The sequence below is a fragment of the Triticum aestivum genome, chromosome 3A, assembly GCF_018294505.1.
Source record: "Triticum aestivum cultivar Chinese Spring chromosome 3A, IWGSC CS RefSeq v2.1, whole genome shotgun sequence".
NCBI classification, from domain to species: Eukaryota; Viridiplantae; Streptophyta; class Magnoliopsida; order Poales; family Poaceae; genus Triticum; species Triticum aestivum.
The window spans coordinates 576993495-576998716 of record NC_057800.1 but is presented as its reverse complement, the minus strand read 5'-3'; the positions used below and the strand labels follow the sequence as shown (position 1 = coordinate 576998716).

General features: G+C 47.9%; 1 pseudogene; it reads left to right on the top strand.

The window, feature by feature from the left end:
• Positions 1-2941: 2941 nt before the first annotated feature.
• Positions 2942-3998, top strand: LOC123056997 (uncharacterized; annotated as a pseudogene).
• Positions 3999-5222: the final 1224 nt, after the last annotated feature.

Sequence of the window (5222 nt, the reverse complement as noted above, 5' to 3'; positions counted from 1 at the left end):
TTGCACATCCCGGTACCCCGCCGGAAGCATTCATATAGAGTCATATCTTGTCCTAAGTATCGAGTTGTAATTATTGAGTTGTAAGAAAATAAAAGTGTGATGATCATCATTAATAGAGCATTGTCCCAAATAAAAAAAGAAAGGCCAAAAAAAGAAAGGCCAAATAAAAAAAGAGAAAGAAGGGACAATGCTACTATCCTTTTCCACACTCGTGCTTCAAAGTAGCACCATGTTCTTCATATAGCGAGTCTCATATATTGTGCTTCAAAGTAGCACCATGTGTTTCATATAGAGAGTCTCTTGTTTTGTCATTTTCATATACTAGTGGGAATATTTCATTATAGAACTTGGCTTGTATATTCTAATAATGGGCCTCCTCAACTGCCCTAGGTCTTCGTGAGCAAGCAAGTTGGATGCACACCCACTTAGTTTCTTTTGTTGAGCTTTCATACATTTATAGCTCTAGTGCATCCGTTGCATGGCAATCCCTACTCACTCACATTGATATCTATTAATGGGCATCTCCATAGCCCGTTGATACGCCTAGTTGATGTGAGAATATATTCTCCCTTTTTGTCTTCTCCACAACCACCATTCTATTCCACCTATAGTGCTATGTCCATGGCTCACGCTCATGTATTGCGTGAAGATTGAAAAAGTTTGAGAACATCAAAAGTATGAAACAATTGCTTGGCTTGTATCGGGGTTGTGCATGATTTAAATATTTTATGTGGTGAATTTGGAGCATAGCCAGACTATATGATTTTGTAGGGATAACTTTCTTTGGCCATGTTATTTTGAGAAGACATGATTGCTTTGTTAGTATGCTTGAAGTATTATTATTTTTATGTCAATGGGATATCACAAGTAAGAAGAATTACATTGAAATTATGCCAACTAGCATTCCACATCAAAAATTATCTTTTTTATCATTTACCTACTTGAGGACGAGCAGGAATTAAGCTTGGGGATGCTTGATACGTCTCCAACGTATCTATAAGTTTTGATTGCTCCATGCTATATTATCTACTGTTTTGGGCAATATTGGGCTTTATTATCCTCTTTTATATTAGTTTTGGGACTAACCTATTAACCGGAGGCCCATCCCAGATTTGCTTTTTTATGCCTATTTCAGTGTTTCGAAGAAAAGGAATATCAAACGGTGTCGAAACGGAACGAAATCAACTGGAGAAGTTATTTTTGGAACGAAAGCCACCCGATGGACTTGGACCCCACGTCAAGGAAGGAAGGAGGAGCTCACGAGGGTAGGGGGCACGCCCACCCCCCTGGGGCGCGCCCCCTGTCTCGTGGGGCCCTCGTGGCTCCCCTGACGTGCTTCTTCTACCTATATAAGTCCATATACCCTAAAACTTCCAGAACGCAAGATAGATCCAGAGTTCCGCTGCCAGAAGCCTCCGTAGCCACCAAAAGTTAATCGGGTCCCTGTTCGGGCACCCTGCCGGAGGGGGGAACCCTCACCGGTGGGCATCTTCATCATCCCGGCGCTCTCTATGACGAGGAGGGAGTAGTTCTCCCTCGGGGCTGAGGGTATGTACCAGTAGCTATGTGTTTGATCTCTCTCTCTCTCTCTCGTGTTCTTGAGGTGATACGATCTTGATGTATCGCGAGCTTTGCTATTATATTTGGATCCTATGATGTTTCTTCCCCCCTCTTCTCTCTTGTAATGAATCGAGTTTCCCCTTTGAAGTAATCTTATCGGATTGAGTCTGTAAAGACTTGAGAACACTTGATGTATGTCCTGCCGTGGATATCTGTGGTGACAATGGGATACCACGTGCCACTTGATGTATGTTTTGATGACCAACTTGCGGGTTTCGTGACATTGGAAACCTATGCATAGGGGTTGGCACACGTTTTCGTCATGATTCTCCAGTAGAAACTTTGGGGAACTCTTTGAGGTTCTATGTGTTGGTTGAATAGATGAATTGAGATTGTGTGATGCATATCGTATAATCATGCCCACGGATACTTGAGGTGACAATGGAGTATCTAGGTGACATTAGGGTTTTGGTTGATTTGTGTCTTAAGGTGTTATTCTAGTACGAACTCTAGGTCTGTTTGTGACACTTATAGGAATAGCCCAACGGATTCATTGGAAGGAATAACTTTGAGGTGGTTTCGTACCCTACCATAATCTCTTCGTTCGTTCTCCACTATTAGTGACTTTGGAGTGGCTCTTTGTTGCATGTTGAGGGATAGTTTTATTATCCAATTATGTTAGTATTGTTGAGAGGACTTACACTAGTGAAAGTATGAACCCTAGGCCTTGTTTACCATCATTGCAATACCGTTTACGCTCACTTTTATCACTTGCTACGTTGTTGTTTTTATTATTTCAGATTACAAAAACTATTATCTACTATCCATATACCACTTGTATCACCATCTCTTCGCCGAACTAGTGCACCTATACAAATTACCATTATATTGCGTGTGTTGGGGACACAAGAGATTCTTTGTTATTTGGTTGCAGGGTTGCTTGAGAGAGACCATCTTCATCCTACGCCTCCTACGGATATATAAACCTTAGGTCATCCACTTGAGGGAAATTTGCTACTGTCCTACAAACCTTTCCACTTGGAGGCCCAACAACGTATACACGAAGAAGGTTGTGTAGTAGACATCACACACCGTCACCCTCCCCACCGCGGACCGCTCGCACTCCACCACCCCGGCGTCCGTCGGCAGGATCATCTTCGATCAGTTGCTCACCGGGCCGCATCAGTTGCGCGTCACCGCCCACCATCCTGAAGCCTTCCTCGTCCACGTCGACCTCCCCGTGTACCGGGACAATGCCGTGCGTCATGGCGTAATCAAGGTCGACGGCTGCAAGTACTTCATCGGGGCCTGGAGTGAAGACGACCACGTCGCGATCCTCAAGTTCAGCCACCATGTGCGCATGGTGGTGGAAGACCTGCCCATGTAGTTCTGGTCTCTGCCGGGTGCCGAGGAGGCCCTCGGAGAAATCAGCCATGTCGACCGGCTGGACTCACGCACCCTAGAGAGGGGCCACATCAAGACCTTTGCCTTCTAGCTTTGGGTCTGGGATGTTGCTCACATTCCATCCAGGCGCGCTCTCTGGGTGCCGAAGAGGGGCGCTGGCCACACCAACGAGATCATCGGCATCGCCCCCGAGGACCGCCGCACCCCCCCCCCCCGCCGCCTGGTGCCCGTCGCTACGACTTGCTGTTCCACGTCGACTTGCTGGAGGACTGGACCCCCTCTCACCGCGCTCCACCGACTCAGGGCAAAGTGGGTTGCCCTCCTCGGATGAGGGCGATGAATGCCCCTTCCCGCTCATCGAGCCGGGCACGTGGGTTGCCCACGTAGAAGACATACAGGACAGGGCCCGCAGTATCGTGCCGCGCGTCAGGGCGGCGAGCTGTGGCCCGGTGCTCGGCGGTGCCGGCCGCGACCATGAAGAAGATGGTGGAAGTGGCGGCTCGGGCCGGTCCTAGAAGGACCGTCTGCTCAGCCGCGGCTGTCACGCGAGAGACAGAGGTGCGGACGTCATCAAGGAGGCACACAGCCGTCGCAGTTGCACTCCGGTGGGCCGGCACCGCTCATCCGGTTGTCGGGGGCACCATGACGCGGGGAAGGGCTCCGGCGCCCCGGCTCTGCGCGCCACCCCACCTCTTCCCCTCCGCCCGGTGCCAACCACGCCAGCAGAGGTGGACCGGATGGCCCAGTTCTTCTCCTTCTCTAACTCATGACGTGCCCTCTCCCCACCCCCGCGCATGGATTGCATGCAGCTGGAGATGGAAAACGCCAAGCTCCAAGCCCTAGATGCCCCCCTCGCATTTGAAGACGGAGGCCGCTCCCCCTCGTCCTTGCGACGGACCTGCTGAGCTGGAGAGCCCGGAGATGCTGCCATGCCTGCTGCCCTGCATCAACTCCCCTACAGCAGCCACGGTGGGTTTCCAGATGGAGGCGGTCACTAAGAGGGTGGGCGCAATGCAGATCCAAAACGGCCATGAGCAAGCAGCTGAGTGATGTCTACAACACAACCTTCTTCTTGTAGACGTTGTTGGGCCGGGCCTCCAAGTGCAGAGGTTTGTAGGACAGTAGCAAATTTTCCTCAAGTGGACGACCTAAGGTTTATCAATCCGTGGGAGGCGTAGGATGAAGATGGTCTCTCTCAAACAACCCTGCAACCAAATAACAAAGAGTCTCTTGTGTCCCCAACACATCCAATACAATGGTAAATTGTATAGGAGCACTAGTTCGGCGAAGAGATGGTGATACAAGTGCAATATGGATGATATATATAGGTTTTCGTTATCTGAAAATATAAAACAGCAAGGTAACTAATGATAAAAGTGAGCGAAAACGGTATTGCAATGCGTTGAAACAAGGCCTAGGGTTCATACTTTCACTAGTGCAATTTCTCTCAACAATAATAACATATTTGGATCATATAACTATCCCTCAACATGCAACAAAGAGTCACTCCAAAGTCACTAATAGCGGAGAAAAAACGAAGAGATTATTGTAGGGTACGAAACCACCTCAAAGTTATTCTTTCTGATCGATCTATTCAAGAGTCCGTAGTAAAATAACACGAAGCTATTCTTTTCGTTCGATCTATCCTAGAGTTTGTACTAGAATAACACCTTAAGACGCAAATCAACCAAAACCCTAATGTCACCTAGATACTCCAATGTCACCTCAAGTATCCATGGGTATGATTATACGATATGCATCACACAATCTCAGCTTCATGTATTCAACCAACACAAAGAACTTCAAAGAGTGCCCCAAAGTTTCTACCGGAGAGTCAAGATGAACACGTGTGCCAACCCCTATGCATAAGTTCACGAGGTCACGTAACCCACAAGTTGATCACCAAAACATACATCAAGTATATCACATGAATATCCCATTGTCACCACAGATAAGAACATGCAAGACATACATCAAGTGTTCTCAAATCCTTAAAGACTCAATCCGATAACATAACTTCAAAGGGAAAACTCAATCCATTACAAGAGAGCCCCGAGGGTGAACTACTCCCTCGTCGTCATGGAGAGCGCCGGGATGATGAAGATAGCCACCGGAGAGGGATTCCCCCCTCCAGCAGGGTGCCGGAATGGGTCTAGATTGGTTTTTAGTGGCTACAGAGGCTTGCGGCGGTGGAACTCCTGATCTAGGTTATTTTCTGGAGCTTTCAGTATTTATAGGAATGTTTAGCGTCGGGAACA